We start from the raw sequence: 18,692 nt of genomic DNA, 5'->3' as shown, positions 1-18,692 counted from the left end.
GTCTGATGAAGTAAAAGGTTTGGGGGGAAATGTTAAGAGATTTGTGCTGGTTGCTCGATGTTTAAAGTATGCAGAAAGGAATACTTCAGGCATTGTTTGAAGGGTTAGAAAGAGAAAAGGACAGCTAGAACAAGGCTTCCCTCCAGCCTCCCTTGGGACTTCCTTTTCCCCTCCCTCCCTCCCTCCCTCCTTCACTCTATCCCTCTTTCTCTCTCCTTATTTATTTTTAACTTGATGCTTATACATCAGGAACTGTGCTAAGCCTACGAAGATAAATAGGACATGGTTCCTGCTCCAAATCTATTCAATAATCCCAATTCTATTTCCTCCTTCATAGACCTTCCCTGAGCATTCTGCTCCATTTTACCCGTCTCTACCCCCCCTACACTTTACATAACAGCCCGCATTTGTTAGGGTTCCCCAGAGAAACAGAGCCAGCAGGATATCTGTATCTATAACTATACAATCTATAGCCACAGGGTCCGGCACCAATAACGCCCCTTTCATCACAAAATCGTTTATTACAAAATCAGAAGCATGTCATTCTGTAATGTAACAGTATTACACTCGAGCACACCAAATGACATTTTAGGTGAAATGTTCACATTTAAAACTAAAAATTATTACACCCATATTATTACCCTGCCAACCACACTCAAGCAGGCATTACTTCTGCCGGACCCTGCATAATTGACTCCCATGGCTGTGGCAGCTGGCAAATCCAAAATCTTCAGAGCGGGCTGGCAAACCAAAGACCCAGGCAATAGGTCATGTAGTTCAAGTCCAGAGCTGTCTGGACATAGAAATTCCTCTTCCTTAGGGAGGTCTGTCTTTTTTCTCTGAGTGCCTTCACCTGATTTGATAGGGCCCACCTACATTATGGAATACAATTTACTTTACTCGAAGTCTACTGATTTCTATGGGAATCACACCTGAAAAAATACCTTCACAGTGACACCTAGACTGTGTGTTGACCACATACCTGGGTCCCATGGCCCTACCTAGTTAACACATAAAGTTAGCCCGCACTCAGCCCTGCCCACCACCATCACCAGGGTCTTCCCTACATTCCTATTGTGATTCTTCTCCCCCACTAATTCTCCCGTGGGACTTCCTACTTTCACAAGAACACTGAGGGGACGATGATAATGGCTAACATCTACTGAACTTTTACTATTTGCCAGACATGATGCCAAGCTTTGCATGCATTTCTTCCTAGATTGTCACAAAAGCTCTATGAAGTCAGCGCTGTCGTTATTACCTTCTCTCTCCCAGATTGGTTAGGTACGTCACCCGAGGTCCTATAGCTGGTGCGCTCTAGGGCAGGGATTGAGATCCAGCCTGCCAGACACCAGATCCCGAGGTATGAACTCCCGGCCCGGCTGCCTCCTTAGATGTGCAGTGTGTCCCCTTCCGCTCTCAGGGGCCAGTTCCGGACTGTCAAAGCCCCTGGGCACGAGAGGCTGGGGCTGCCAGTTCTGCTGGACTCCATGGGACAGTACAGGGAACACACGGTGGGCACAGCAGAGTCCACCAGTGAGCGCCGCCGTGGGGTGTTATCAGCAGAACACACGGTTCTCTGGAGCACAGAGGGGCAGGGAAGTGCTGACCCAGCCGGGCCCAGGGAAGGGCTCCCTGAACCTTGTGGTCGGACCACAGCTGACCCACTGCGGTGAGCTGCTCTACAGCCATTTTTTTTTCTATTGAGGTTCTTTGTCCATTTTTTAAATTGGATTGTTTGGGGTTTTGGGTGTTGAGTTTCATAAGTTTTTTATAAATTTTAGATATTAACCCCTTATGAGATGCATCATAGGCAAATGGGTTGTCTTTTCTTTTGTTGATGGTTTCCTTTGCTGTGCAAAAACTTTTTAGTTTGATATAGTCCCTGTTATTTATTTTTATTTTTGTTCCCCCACCCCAAGGCAATATACCAAAAGAATATTGCTACAAGAAATGTTCAAGATTTTACTGCTTATGTTTTCTTCTAGGATTTTTATGGTTTTGAGTCTAATATTCTAGTCTTCAATTCATTTTTAGTTTATTCTTGTGTATGGTGTAAGGAGGTGATCTAGTTTCATTTTTTGACAATTTTCCCAACACCATTTATTAAAAAGACTGTCTCTACCCCATGTAGTTTTTGCCTCCTTTGTCAAATATTAATTCACCATACAAGCTTGAGTTTACTTCTGGGCTCTCTATTCAGTTCCATTGATCTATATGCCAGTTTTTCTGCCAGTACCATGCTGTTTTGATTAGTATAGTTTGCTATTAGGTAGCATGATTCCTCCAATTTTGGTCTTCTTTCTCAGGATTGCTGTTAGTATTCGGGGTCTTTTGTGGTTCCCTATACATTTTTGGAATATTTGTTCTGCTCTATGAAAGACACTATTGGTGTCTTGATAAGAATTGCATTGAATGTGTAGGTTGGTTTGGGAAGTATAGACATTTTAATGATGATCATTCTTCCTATCCATGAACATGGCATATGCCTCCATTTATGTGCATCTTCTTCAATTACTTTCTTCAGTGTCTTATCATTTTCTGAGTGCAGGTCTTTTATATCCATGGTTAAACTTATTCCTAGATATTTTATTTTTTGAAGCAATTGTGAATGGGATTGTTTTCTTAGTTTCCTTTTCTGATAGTTCATCATTGGTGTATAAGAATGCAACTGTTTTCTGGGTATTTATTTTGTATCCTTTTAGTTTACTGAATTCATTTGTTAGTTCTAATAGTCTTTTGGTGGAATATTTATGGTTTTCTATATACAGTATCATGTCATCTGCAAATAATGACAGTTTTATTTCTTCCTATTCAGTTTGGATGCCTTTTATTTCTTCTTGTGTGATTGTTGTGGCTAAGACTTCCAGTGCCATGTTGAGTAAGAGTGGTGAGAGTGAATAAACCTGTTTCCCGATTTTAATGGAAACACTTGTAGTTTTGCCCGTTGAGTACGATGTTGGCTGTGGGTTTCTCATATATGGCTTCCGTTATGTTGAGGTGTGTCCCCTCTATTCTCTCTTTACTGAGAGTTTTATCACAAATGGATGTTGGATTTTATCAAATGCTTTTTCTGCATCTATTGATATGATCGTGTGGTTTTTATCCTTTATTTTGTTTATGTGGTGTATCACATTTATTGATTCGTGGATATTGTACCATCCTTGCATGTCCAGAATAAATCCCATTTGATCATGGTATATGATATTTTTGATGTATTGCTGAATGTAGTTTGCTAATATTTTATTGAGGATTTTAGCATCCATGTTTATCAGGGATATTGGCCTGTCATTTTCTTCCTTTGTAGTGTTTTTATCTAGTTTTGGAATTAAGTAACGCTGACCTGGTAAAGTGAGGTTGGGAGATTTCCTTTCTCTTGAATTTTTGGAATAGTCTGAGAAGGATAGGTGTTAGTTCTCCTGAGAATGTTGGGTAAAATTCACCTGTGAGGCCATCTGGTCAGGATTTTAATTTTGGGGGAGTTTAAAAAAATTACTATTTCAGTTTCACTAGCTGTTATCCATCTATTCCGATGTTCTTAATTTTTTTTCTGATTCAGTTTGAGAAGATTTTATATTTATAGGAATTTATCCATTTCATCCAGAATGTTCAATTTGTTGGCATACAGTTGTTCATAATATTTTCTTTCAATCTCTTGTACTTCTGTGGGGTCAGTTGTTACTTCTCCACTCTCATTCTGATTTCATTTATTTGTGTCCTCACTCATTTTTCCTTGATGAGACTGGTGAAAAGTTTGTCAACCTTGTTTATCTTTTCAAAGAACCGACTTTTGGTTTCATTGATCATGTGAAATTTTTTTTTTAGTCTCTGTTTTGTTTATTTCTGCTGTGAACTTTATTATTTCCTTTCTCTACTCACTTTGGGCTTTCTTGGCTGTTCTTTTTCTAGTTACTTTAAGTGTAAAGTTAGATTGTTTCTTTGAGCTTTTTCTTGTTTCTTGAGGTAGGCCTGTAGGGCTATGAATTTCCCTCTCAGGACGACTTTCACTGTGTCCCATAGGTTTTGAGTTGTTTTGTTCTCTTCTTCATTTGTTGTAATGTATCTTTTGATTATTTTTTATTTCATTGTTGATCCATTCATTGTTTAGTACCACGTTATTTAGCTCCCATGACTTTGGGTATTTTTAAATTTTTTTCTTGTCATTGATTTCTACTTTCATAATATTATGTTCAGAGAAGATGCTTGATATGATTTCAATCTTCTTAAATTTATTGAGACTTGTTTTTTTGTCCTAACATGTGATCTGTCCTAAAAAATGTTTCGTGTCCACTTGAAAATAATGTGTATTCTGCTGCTTTGGGGTGAAACGCTCTGAAGATATCAATTAAATCCATCTGCTGTAGTGTGTCATTTAAGGCCGTTGTTTCCTTGTTGATTTTCTGACTGGAAGATCCATCCATTGATGACAATTGGGTGTTAAAGTCCCTAACTATGACTATTACTGTCGATCTCTCCTTTTACATCTATTAGTATTTGCTTTATATATTTAGGTGCCCCTATGTTGGGAGTATAAATGTTTACAAGGTTACATCCTCTGGTTGTATTGCGCCCTCTATCATGTAGTGTCCTTCTCTGTCTCCTACGATAGCTTTTGTTTTGAGTCCATTTTGTCAGATATAAGTATTCTTACTCCAGCTTTTTTTCCCTTTCCATGTGCATAAAATATCTTTTTACGTCCCTTTACTTTTAGTCTGTGTGTATCATTTGTTCTGAGGTGGGTCTCTGGTACATAAATACATATATATGTGGATATATATATATATAGTTTTTGTATCCATTCAGCTACCCTTGTCTTTTGATTGGGTAGCTGAATATAGGTTGAGCATTGTTCCGTAAACTGACAGTTCAGCGGTTTGATTTCTCATAGGGGCATATGCCTGGATGGCAGGTTCCGTCTCCGGTCAAGGCCTGGATTGGTCCTCAGTCCGGGCACAAATGGGAGGGAGCTAATCGATGTTTCTCACATCGATGTTTCTCTCTCTTTCTTTCTACCTCCATTCCTCTCTCTCTAAAAAATTAATTAATTTAAAAGACTAATGATATCATAGGAACAATAGCATGATTAAAAACACAGAGCAAATCTGAAGGCAGTTAGATGTGAACTCTTTGTGAGCAATTTAATCCTACACCTATCTACTTTAAAAATTAAATCTTACCACACAGAGCTCAGACAGACCCATACAGAGATTATTGGTTGCAGGTGGATGTCGGTCCCTAAGGAGATAAGGTGCCTTGCCCAGGAGGGTCCAGCTCTCCCAAGAGGAACCTAATATAACAAAGGTGTTTGGCTTAATGACAAGAATTTTTATTGCAAAAATATTTTCCATTCTTTAATCAGAGCCTCATCCAGAGGGAACTTCAGATGCCTGACAGGGTACTTTCCATTTTAGTCTCTACCTCCCTCTCGTTTTAGTCTCTGCAGCATTCCTGTGCTTTGCAAACAGTTAAGAAAAATCTGGGAATGGTAAAAGTCTTTGTCAAACTATCACTATTTTATCAATCCTTCAGATTGTAATAGTGTAACTGAGTTTTTAACCCACCCCCCAAGACTAATGCAACAAATGAGAAGTGTCTCCTTTGTGAAGACAAAAACTTATTGCAATTAACTTTCATGAATCCAAATATTTTGGGAAATCTTTGTGGGAAATTACTTTAAAGGCTATTAATATCCCTTTAAAGGACAATTAAGAAATAACCATACCATGTATTGTACTATTTATGTATTATCCCATCTATCCTCATAACATCCCAGTACTTTGTATCACTTCCATGGCATGAAGAAACCGAGGCCCTGAGCTATAAAGTTACTTGCCAAGAACACATAGAAGACAAATAAAAGACCGAAACTTCTGGCTTCAAGTAGAAGATTTCTTTCACTTCTCAACATCTATTTTGTCTCTTTGAAAATGGCTTACATTTTTGGAAACAGTTATAAGTCATTTAGACCAAAGTCTTGTGAATGAAGGGGGTCGTCAATCAATGACTAATGAAGAAGAGTTGAATGTGCACAGTTCCTAGAATGGCCCATGGATGTATTGGTACTGTTTGGGGAGATTATCAAATGAATAACCAGTGGTCCCTGTTGTCATCAAATGGGGTAATGCTCATCTTCGGCCCAAAACTGATGTGTCCCTTTAATGTAACAAGACTGACTGTGTGTGTATGTGTGTGTGTGTGTATTAAACCTGCTCTGAAGGTCTCCATTAACATCCATCTCATTGAAGATACCAGGGACTTTTTAGATGTTAGACAATGTATGACCACACACAGCCAAAAGGCTGATTTCAGACTGAGCTTACAAAGGTCACATTACTGAAAACTAATCTGAAACACTAAAAGTGATGTTATTGTGTGTTGGTTCATTAACCTGCTAGTCAGGACGTTCGCACATGACTATCAGAACCTTACTGGTGCCTCTCATTAATAGCTTCAGAGTCAGAGTGAGGATTGACATTCAGATGCCCTAAGTCCCATACTCTGCTTGACCTTTATCTCCTTTTAAAATATATTACCTTTGGCTTGAAGAGAGTTTTCTTTATTGGTTTTGCCATAAATATATTACTCAGGAGCTGTATCACAAAGCTCCTTCCTGGGCGTGCCTTTGGAGTGTTACAGCCTGGCTTGTACTCACTCACATTTGGAGCGGCTTCTCACTGGGCCGCTCGGATGATTTTGTTCCACATCTTACGCCTGAGCCAGAACATTTAGTAAACCTTGAATCAGACAGCAGGATTCTTATGGGCTAAGTAGTATCAAATTAGATGGATGGATCTGGACCAAGGAGAAAGGAAATCTTCTGCACCAATCAACAATATGATTCCTTACTATGTTCTAGCAATAAGTTTAAATTTAAAGCCACTAGTAAATTTTACGCTGGAGCATTTGAAAATCAAAAGGATAAACAAAAAGTCTCATGATTCTAAGTAGTTGAATTTATTAACTTCTACTGTGTAGCTTCCACACTTCTAAACCCAGGCAGTACAGCAGTGGTCCCCAAACTTGTCCTTAAAGTTTTCACTTGCTCACAGAACAATGAGAAAAATGTATGCACACAATATAATATAATCACATTTCACATAAATGTATAGATAGATTTACTTATGAGTTGGTATATATTAGTTAAGCTAAATAATAATGTGTCTAACAAACAACCCTCAGTATTAGTAGCTTACTAAAATAAAGTTTTATTTCTCAGTCCTCTCACAGTCCACGAAGGTGAGGACTATTCCACTGGTTGTTCTGGGACTCAAGCTCCTTCCATTCAGGGGCTCTGCCATCTTCTAGGGCATGGGAAAAGAAGGGTGGGGAAGGCACCCCTGCTCTTAGCCCCCGGCTCACAGAGGGCATACACCCCTCGTGCACTTCCATCGGTGAGAACTAGTCATGTCACCCCACCTACTGTGTGGGGGCTGAAGATACAGAGCTGAAGCACATCGGGGGAGGGAAGACACAGATACTGGCCAGAACCTTAGGCCACAATGTGGAATCTATCTATGAGCCTTTCCTGGAGAGAAGTTTCTCTTTTTCTTAGTTTATCTTCTTATCTTTTTTTTTGTATTTTGTTTTTAAACTAAATTAATTTTTTTAAAGATTTTATTTATTTTTAGAGAGAGGGGAAGGGAGGGAGGGAGAGAGGGAAAGAAACACCAATGTGCGAGAAATACATCGACTGGTTGCCTCTCGTACACCCCCAACTGGGGACCTGGCTGGTAACCCAGGCATGTGCCCTGACTGGGAGTCGAACCAGCAACCTTTCAGTTTGCAGGCTGGCACTCAATCCACTGAGCCACACCAGCCAGGGCATTGTGGTTTTGATTTGTATCTCCCTGATGAATAATGATGTTGAATATCTTTTCATGTGTTTGTGAGCCATTTGTATATCTTCTTTGGAGAAATATCTATTCAAGTTCTTTGCCTATTTTTGAATTGAGTTGTTTTTATTGTTGTTGAGTTTTATGAGTTCTCCATATATTCTGGATGTTAATCCCTTATCAGCTACATGATTTGCAAATACTTTTCCCCATTCTGTGGGTTGCCTTTTTACTCTGTTGATAGGGTCTTTTGTGGCACAAATTTTAAAATTTTTCATACAGCCCAATCTGTACATTTTTAAATTTTCTTATCTGTGTCTCTGGTGTCATATCCAAGAATTCACTGCCAAATCCAACATCATAAAGTTTTTGTCCTATGTTTTCTTCTGAGAGTTTTATAGTTTACATCTTACATTTAGGTCTTTGGCTCATTTTTAGTGAATTTTTATATATGATGTTAATAAGGGTATTTACCTAATACAGATACTCTTTGAAATTGCAAAACAGTTTTCTGATATTCCTTCTACAAACTCTGAAAGCTACATAAGTGCAAGAAGACAAAAAAAAAACCCACTCATTTTTTCCCCATTTTTTGATTGATAGGAATAAACCCGTCTTTCTAGCATTCTCCACTCAAACCATCAACTGTCATGATTTCAGTAATATTGTATTTGCAAAGGCTTTCCTAATACATATTACTGCTTAGGTAGAAGCAGCTGTTACCTATGGACACTTTTTAGTTATGATACTATCCTCGGCTAACCTTGTTCCCCTAGGATGGTCTCCACCTGTCATTAAAGAAACGTGCTGTGACCTGTCTATGCCCAGGGAGTCCCAGACGTCGTCGCTAGCACCGGAAATGTCTTTGTGAGAAGCTCTCAGGTCGATGTTGCAGTTCTCAGCACAGAGGAAGTGCTCATAACACGTGGAATGAAGGATGGACATCTTCCTTTTATGATCTTGGCAGGTTGAATATTTTTTCCATCCCTTTTGTATTTGTATTTATAACTCTGTAAATTGCTTTTCCATTCAAAACAGCCTTGAGTACATTCCCATCTAGTATCTTACAACCGACTCTAAAAAGCACTCTTCCATTGGCCGGCTGGTTTAAAGATTTGTTAAGTCCAAATTGGATAAGGTGACAATTTGTAACGCTTCTTTTCAATTCCCAAAGATCATTGGCTTGTCTCTGCACTGGGTCATAGAAAACAATGCACACACTTCAGCTAACCCACTCATTTCCTTCTGCTCCCCAAATCCAATAAAAAGAATAGTTCTCATGTTTTACAGGTGTTCTGCATTCCAGAAAAGATGTTGGATGTTTGACACACATATGTTATCTCATTCAATATTCACTGCAACTCTGTGAGGGGGTGTTATTAGCCCCGATTTCTAGATAAGGCATCTGAGGTTCAGCGAAGCACTCCTCAATGATTAAAAGCATAATCTGACTTTCACAATTACTTGAAAATGGCCCCATAGCACATATCATATAGCGCAGTGTGGCTTGGGAGTTGGGGTGACATGAGTTGGAATTCTAGCCCTTCCACTCACTTCGGTGGGACTTGGGGCAAGTTGTGTACACTCTCCTATGACTATTTTGCTGGAATATGCCGGTAGGGCAGCGTGGAGAGCATACAGAAGACACTGCCATGGAGGGTGTAGCTCTAGGTCACCTCCTCCCCTCTCTAGAGTACTCTGGGAAGGTCAGACTCACAAACTCTCCAAGTCTCCCTACCTCCAAGAAGCCTCTTTTTGGGAGTTGGGGTTTGGTCATGACTTCCTAGGAGTAGCTTGAATCCTAAGAGGACATGACCTTCTCAGGCTTCCTGAAATACTTTCCAGACTGAATTTCCAGGACCCAGCTCGAATGAAAGGCATTGGCAAGAAGGTTTCTGTGAAGTCTCCATGTTAAGTGGCAATGGGTTTAGCATTCCCACCCACTTATTAGCCAAGGAACCTTTCTGCTGGGTAGTCACATCTACACTGTGGGTGTATCCCAGGCCCCTGGACCCTTGGCAGCATTAAAAATATTACCAGTTATTATTCATTAAGGTGACCCAGGGAAATTTAGGCATTATTTACTAAAAAGAAAAAGAAAAAAAAAGAAGGAAGGAAAAGAAAGAAAGAAAGAAAGAAAGAAAGAAAGAAAGAAAGAAAGAAAGAAAGAAAAGAAAAGAAAAGAAAAGAAAAGAAAAGAAAAGAAAAGAAAAGAAAAGAAAAGAAAAGAAAAGAAAAGAAAAGAGAAAAGAAAAGAAAAGAAAAGAAAAGAGGTTTGAGTGGGTTCACAGAAAGATTCAGCAAAGGGCTCTCGGAGGTGTGCAACCCTCTGTCAGAAAGGTTTCTGTAGGAACATTACTCCTGTGGGTTCCTGACTGTAAATATTTAAAAATCTCAGCACACAGAATGCCTCATTTGTCAGTTAGCTCTGCAAATAAAACTACCTATTATTTTTCCATTTAGAACTACACGTTTCCTAATTTATCCATGCCCCACATCGAGCTGCTCCTGCCTTATACAGAGAGGCTTGGCTGCTCCCCAGGGGTGGCCTCAAGTGAGTCAGCGGTAAAAGAGACTGATGTTTTTATTTGTAGTCTGTTCTCAATCCTTGACCTCCAGAAACTGCTTCAGTGAGAGGTTAGGACTCTCCTAGAGGCGTGGGGGTGGGGGGCAGTTGCTTCTGGAACAAGCCCACCCAAGGCAACTTCTGATTTGCTCTGTGAGTTCTGTGAAGGGTAAGGGTCTCCTTTCTCAGATGCTTTTCTCTTAATAACACCTGAGACCACATGTACACCAGCATTAACACATTTTGTGTGTGGAGGGGGGGTAGGCAAAAGGAGATCAAACACACCTTTGCCCAAGGCCTTGAGGATTTTCCAGCTATTTCTCACCCACATTCTTCCTTACACTTATTTGCTAGCTGCCTGAACACTGGTGACTTAGAAGAGGGAGCAAGGCTGGCATCAAACTCGACTTCTCTACGTTGAATAACCACTAGAAGGAAGCAGAGAAAAAAGAAATAGCTGATCCTCATTTGTAAGCAAGGGAATGGACCACATCAGTGATTCTAAAACATTTAAGTCTAAAAATAATCTGAGGTGCCGATCAAGTTGCAGGTCCCTGGGCCCCATCCCCAGACATTCAGGTTCATTAGTTCCAATTTTGCCGCAGATGGCTTCCAGACTAGTTAGGAGGGTAACCCTGGAAATCACTTAGTTCACCCCAGCTGATGCATCCCCAATGTTGATAACTTCATTGATAGCCCCTATTTCTGGCCTGGGGCTAAACAGCCACCTTCATCAAACCGTAGCCAGTCACTTGCTGTTTGATGCAACCTGGGCTTCCTTGTCAAATTCCTAACCTCACGGTCTTCCTCACTAGCAACTCAAAGTTTCCTATGCTCTCCTTCCTCTGTCATCAGAAGCATCCCAAAAGCATAATAAAGAGAACTTTAAAAAGCATAATAAGAGAAACCAGTTTCTAGCTGAACGAAAAGACTCTCTGGTCCTCCTTTTTCCCACCACTGCCCGCTCCCCTGATCCACCCCCTCCTCTCGTTGGCACATTTGCCATTTCTTACACTTTTTGGCAAGCAGAAGCACAATCCTGTCTGGGTTAAGCAGAACACTTGAGAGGATCTGGTCCAACCCCCTTACTTTCCAAATAGGAAAGCAAGGGAGAAACTTGCCCTTTAAGGGACTGGCTCAAGGTCTCCCACACAGCCAGCAGGGCCATCGGTGCTGGCTCCAGCACTTATGTTCTGCAGAGTGCAGATTTGATGAGAAAGCCGTGCGAAGAGTGGAATTTAGACCAGCATAACTATGTTGGGAAGATACATGTGGAGTTCAGGGGCGAGGCTATCCTTATGCTATTTTTGTAATTTTGTTCGTCTGTCAGTTTGTAGGTGAAAAAAGAGGCAAAGCCATGTGCTGTCTTCACTATTCAGAAGCACTAATTGCATCAGAGAGGGCATTAAAACCCAGATTGCTGGATTATTTGGCTTGTATCACTTCATTCTTTCCCATGACTCACAAGAGGAGACAGGCAGCGTGGGCAGGACCAGGAACCCCGAACGGCTCCAGCAGCCAGGGGTTCTAGTTCTGACTCTGCTTCCCTCCTAATGGTGTTGGGCACGGAGCTTCCCTTCGCCAGTAAATTGGGCAGAGGATTGTGCGAGGTGACTGCCAAGGCTGCTTCTATCTCTCAGATTGGGTGTGTGGCCCACTGGGGAGCTGGCCAGGTATTTGTGCGGATCTCTGTGTGGCTGAGGTGGATGGTAAGTTTCTCAGTCACGTGCATTTCTGTTGACTGGTTCTGTATGGATTCATTTCTCCATTCTCATGAGTGGGGGGAACCTTTACAGCCCATGGAAACCCCCTCATCGTCTAGAGCTGTATTTTTCCAACGAAAGGGCTAGTAAGTATTGCAGAGTGTCTGTGCCCTGGACCAGACCTGGCTGGGGGCCCCCGAGTCTTGGTTAGGCTGCCCCTATGGAAAGCTCCCCTCACTCTCCTATCCAACAAGCCACCCTGGAGTTTAGGGGGCACAAGTATGTAACACACAGAGCTGAGTGACCTCGTGACCCTGTCATCTCATGGTGGCCAGGCAAGAAGACAGCTTATCTCCCTGGGTCTCGAGACACCGCTGCTCCTGGCCTGTTCAGATATGTGGCTGGAGGCAAAGTACGGGTCATCTTGCTTCTCTCTTGGTTGGGTTGTCTGGGGCACCTCAGAGTTTCCTTGATAAAACAAAAAAGTGTTCCATTTCTTAAAACTATCCCCCTCCCCACCTTTACCCTTGACAAAAAAATGACTCCGTCACCAATAGTTAATCAATTCCAGCTCTTTTTCAAAGTCCTTCTCTCCCAACCTTCTGGGGTTCCATCCTGGTTTCAGAAACCTGCCGAGCGGTCTCCACAGTGATGCCTGGGGATGACTGTCTCAGAGAAATGGGCAGAAACTGCCCCATGGGAGGTATTTCTGGTCACACATTTCATCTTCCACCGTGGATGGCATTAATGGTCGGGCTTGTGAAAGCCAAACATCCATCTCCCTGGAATATTCTGGAGTCTGTGGCACCTGGAGCCTCAGGGTTGTTCTGAGGCAGACTCAGAACTTTGGACCTCTGAGGACTAATTCAACGGTTAGAAACTGTGCTAAATGCTTTGACCCATCGATGGACCAGTGAGCTTGGCTTAATTCAGTGGCCCAAACCCCACCACTAGCTCTAACTCGGTGAATTCTGTGTAATTATTAAAAAGGAAAACCAAAAAAAGAGGTTGTGCTTCAGCTTCTCTCAAGCTATTGTATTACCCCAAGGCAATTTGAAATGTTGACATGGATTCTGTAACAGGATCTTTTAAGGAGGAATTGTGAAGGGCAATGTCAAAGACTAAGACTGTATAAAACCCAATAAATCACTTGTTCCAAAGGAAAGAATGGTTCCTACTTCTGTGCTCTCATTAACATAACGTCCAGGTAAAATTCTGCTTCAACAAATACCATTGCAAATAGGCACATTTTCTGTTCCATATTTCATCTGCAGCAGCTCTTTGTTGACTTTTTGTGACATGCCTTCACCAAGAGTGGTCTTAGTCCATTGAGACTGCTATAAAAAAAATACCATAGACTGGGTGGCTTATAAGCACAGAAATGTATTTCTTGCGATAGTAGGAAGTCCAAACTCAAGATGCCAGCAGATTTGATGTTTGGTGAGAGCTCACTTTTTGGTTTATAAATCGCTGTTGTTTTGCTGTGTCCTCATTGGGTGGATGGTATGACAAGCTCTCTAGGGCTTATTGATAAGGGCACTAATCCAATTCATGAGGGCTCCACTCCCGTGAACTGATCAATTCCCAAAGGTCTGACACCCAAATACCATCACATTGGGCAATAGGATTTAACATGAACTCCTGTGTGGTAGGGGGAGGGGGAAACACAAACATTTAGTATGTAAGAAGAGTCATTTATTTCAACAAACTAATTATGTTCCTCTTTGAGCTAGAACACTTTAGTTTCTCACAAAATAACTAGTATTGATCTTATAAGAAAAGAAGTAGGTCAGAGTTCAGTTTGGTTGTGACTGAACTCAGGACTCTCTTGGTCTCTAGAAAACAGCAGTTCTTTGTAATTTATCTCTTTTCACACCCCAAATCCCACTAACTTACATAACAGCCCCAACAATTCAACCACGCCTTTGCGTCTGGGTGCCATGGTGTTCTCCTCTACTGAGAGGCTGAGCACAAATCTCCTTAACTCCTTACTCCTTTCAGACTCTGCGGTGATGTCTGGTGGTGAATTGCTTATACATTCCAACCAAAACAAGCCAACAAAAAATTAAATGAAGTTGGCTTATTTTTTGCTGTATTCCACCGCTGGAAGGGGAAGGAAAGAATTCTGCCTTCAAACCCAAGCTACAACATCAGCTCTTGGAATTGGCAGCCTGCCAGCCTGTCCTGCAAATTTGAGACTTACTTGCCCCCACAATCATGTAAGTTCACTCCTGAAAATACATCTCTCTGTGTATGTCTCTCCGTGTATATGCTATTGGTTCTGTTTCTCAGGAGAACCTGATTATTACAGTATATGTTTGTTAAGAGTTTGTTGCACTATGGACTGAAGAACAAGAAAAGGAATATGACAAGTGGGGCTGAAGGGCTGGATAGGAACAGGAAAATGGCTGAAAGAATGTGGTTGGTAGACAGGGACTGAATGACTAGGAAAGAAACTACATGCCACTCTTTTTAAAATAATGATTCCTACATTTATTATGCACCTGGGCACCATATGTGTGTAGAAATATTTTAATGTAATTGGATATCCTTAAATTTTAGAGATTCTCATGTAAATATCAAACTGTAAAGCAGAATGGGATTAAGATATCGAAAAAAGGATTTAAGCCAACATAAAACACATACAATAAAGTGTATTTATACTTTATAGGGGATTTTCTGGAATCTTTCGAATCTTATGGGACTGGATTAAGTCCCTGGGATTCCTGAACTATTCTCAGTATTTTTTAAAGTTGCACCGAAGTCCTCCCCCCCTGCCTGCTACGCCTGCACAGGTTCATTATACCCTCAAATGTTTGCTTTGGGCTAGAACTCCAGTAGCCCAGTGTGATGACACCGGTTCTCCTTTGTTGCTCAATGACTCTGGTAATCGCACATACCTTTGATTGGATTTTTAAAAACATAAACATAGCTCAACTAATTAACAAATATAAGATTTCTCAGCAATCCCTTTTGAAACAAAGGGGACCCAAGGGGTAGAGAAAAGGAGGGAGGTAATGAAAGGAGTTTCTGTTAATGAAAAGGTAAGGGTCCTCAGGTTGGATGATTGCTGAGCTCCTCCAAAGCCCAAGAGCTTCATGAAGTCAACCTAGAAGCTCATTAACCACTGGGCTTATGGTGACTGAATGATAGGCGCCTCAGGTTGTTTCTTTGCCTGGATACCAGTTCACACACAGGTGTCACTGGTGAGGTGGCTCAGAGAAGCCACCTGAGCAAGCCACGGAGTCCACATGGGGGCAATGCGTTGGGACGGCAACGGCAGCAGTACTGCTCCTTAAGTCTCCACTCTGGGGGACTGGGAGCAATAACCCCCGACTGCCTAACTCTGAATCCCAGCTCTGTCCCTCGCTAGGTCTGTGAACTCTTTGTGCCTCAGTTTCCTCACTTGTAAGATGATGATGATGATGTGTCCTAGAGTTGTCACAAGACTCAAATAATTTGACATAGAAAGTACCTAGACCAGTACCAGGAACAGAGAAGCCACTGATGTTCTTGTTATATGTCAGGCCTTTTGTCAAGCATTTTGTGTAGACTCTCTCCCAACCCCTAGAGCAATCCCTCAAGGTAGGTACTATTTTTATCTCCATTTCACAGATGAGAAAACTGGTGCTTACAGAGTTTAAAGAACATCCCAGCTCATCGGTGGCAGACAAAGCTGGACTCAGACAAAGCCTTGGTATTGCCAGCTGCCCATTGCTTCCCCAGTGAGGCAAAGGGTGTGCCGGTGGGGGAACCAAATTACCTCACTCACTCTGTGCCTTTGGGAAGTCACCCAGCCTTCCCAAGCTTCCAATTTTTTTATCTGTAAAACTAGAGGCTTGTGTCCCAGTTTTGATCATATATTATGGTTACATATGATGTTATCATTGGAAAAAGCACAGTAGAGGGTACCCAACAACCCTCTGCACTAATTTTGTGACTCCTTTGAAACTTCTAAAGTGATGTCAAAGCAGAAAGTTTAAAAACTACTGTGGGGATATGCCACTTGGCATTTTTCTTGACGTTCGGCACTGTGTGTTTCTCACATAACAGGTGCTCAGATAAGTGCTGCTTGATGTGATGTATTTGATTTCGAGAAAGTGGAATGTGACCAGGAATGAGCAGGTTGCTCTGTGTCAGGAAAAACAATTTTCTCTCTACAAAGACTCTCAATTTAAATAGCAAAAACATATAATGCAAATGATAGAAACTTTTCATTTTTTTAGAGCACATTTTTCGTGGTGTTAAATTTTTACGTTAAAAAGACCATCATATCAACTGAGTAAAAAACAAAAAATCACATAAGTATATCAATAGACGCAGAAAAAGAATTTGGCAAAATCCAACACCCATTCAAAATAAAAACTTAAGTGCGCTGGGAATAGACAGGAACTCTTTCAACTTGCGAAAGCCTATCTACGAAAATCATACAGCTGACATTATTCTTAATAGTGATGAACTCAACGCTTCCCACTGAGATCAGGCACAAAACAGAAATGTCCCCTGTTATTACTCCTTTTCAAACATCCTAAATAAATGGAGAGATATTCCATGTTCTTAGAGAGATTTTCAAGATATTGGTTCTCCCAAACTTGATCTGTAGACCCAATGCAGTCCCAATCAAAATCCCAGCGATTGTTTTATGGATATCAACAAACTGATTTCAAGTTTATGTGGAGAGGTAAATAACCAAAATCAACTCCAATATTGAAGGGGAAGAATAAAGTTGGACGACTGATGCTACCTGATTTCAAGACGTAACCTATAAAGTTGCAGTAATTAAAACAGTGTGGTATTGTCAAAAGAATAGACCAATAGATCTATGGAGTACCACAGAAAGCCCAGAAATAGACTCCCATAAATACAGCCAGCTGATCTTTGACAAAGGAGCAAAGGCAGCACAAGGACGCAGAGACAGAGTCCTCAACAAACAGAGCTGGGACAGCTGGGCATCCGCATGTCACAGTGTGAATCTGTGCACAGATCTTATACTGTCCACAGAACTTAACTCAAAATGGATCATAGGCCTGAACGTAAAACACAAAACTATAAAACTCCTAGAAGATAACAGAGGGGAAAACCTAGATGACCTTGGGTACGGTGATGCCTTTGTAGACTCGACATCAAAGGCACAATCCATGACAGAGATCATTGATAAGCTAAATGTCATTCGGATTGAAACCTTCTGCCCTGTGAAAGACAATGTCAAGAGAATTAGAAGGCAAGCCACAGACTGGGAGAAGATATTCGCAGAAGACATGTCATAAACATCTGATAACAACCTTGTTATCTGAAATATACAAAGAACTCTTAAAAATCAACAATAAGACAAAAACCAACCTGATTTAAAACAATGGACCAAACACCTTAACAGACACCTCGCCAGAGAAGATGTGCACATGGCAAGTATCGTAAGAAAATATGGTCCGCATCGCATGTCCTCAGGGATGTGGAAATTAAAACAAGACACAACCAATTAGATTGGCCCAAAATGCTGGTGAGAAGGTGAAGCAACAGTAATTCTCACACGCTGCCAGTGGAAATGCAAAGTGGCAGAGCTACTTCGGGAGACAGTTTGCTGGTTTCTTATAAAACTGAACACACTTTTATCATATGATCTGGCAATTGTGCTCCTTGATATTTACCCAAAGGAGTTGGGGACTTATGCCCACACACAAACAAAAAAAACACACCCTGCACACAGGTATTTATAGCAGCTTCATTTGTAATTGCCAAAACTTGGAAGCAATCAAGATGCTCTCAGGTGGGTCAATAGAAAACTAAACGATGGTACGTCCAGCCAATGCCATATTGTTCAGCACTAAAAAGAAATGAGCTATCAGGCCATGAAACAACATGGAGAAAACTTAAATGGGTATTTACTGAGTGAAAGAAACCAATCTGAGAAGGCTACATACTATATGCTTCCAGCTCTAAGACATTCTGAAAAAGGCAAAACTGTGGAGATTCTAAAAAGATCAGTGGCTGCCAAGGGTTGGGGAGGAGAGATGGATAAGCAGAGCACAGAGATCTTTAGGCAATGAAAACACCCCGTATGACATTACACTAATGCACATATGCCATTACATAGTGTCCAAATGCCTGAATGTGCAATACCAGGAATGAACCCTAAGGCAGACTAGGGACTTTGGGTGATTATGACGTGTCCGTGTAGGTTCATCTTTGGTAACAGGTGCACCATTCTGTTCAGTGACATTGATAATGAGGGAGGCTACGCATTGTCGGGGTAGGGGGTATGTAGAGGGAAAGATTTTGCACATTCCTTTCAATTTTGTTGTGAACTTAATACTGCTCAAAAGTAAATAAAATATTGAAGAAACCTCACAACAACCTAGACGGCAGAATGCAGGGATGTCTGAGGGCCCTCCCCGGGGCAGGACACTGGCTGCAATGAAACAACCTTCTCCCACAGGAGTGTCTCCGAGCACAGGCAGAGCTTGCGTGCATGCCCGCTCCAGTGCCGTGGCTGCCAGGCCCATCTCCCTGCCTCATTTCAGTTTAGAAACTGCCTCCCTGTTAAGCTTCCATCCTGGATGCAGTCACTGCTGCCTTCGGGAGCACTGGAGTCCT

Source organism: Desmodus rotundus, chromosome 6 (assembly GCF_022682495.2).
Source record: "Desmodus rotundus isolate HL8 chromosome 6, HLdesRot8A.1, whole genome shotgun sequence".
Lineage (NCBI taxonomy): Eukaryota > Metazoa > Chordata > Mammalia > Chiroptera > Phyllostomidae > Desmodus > Desmodus rotundus.
This window is presented reverse-complemented; position numbering follows the sequence as displayed.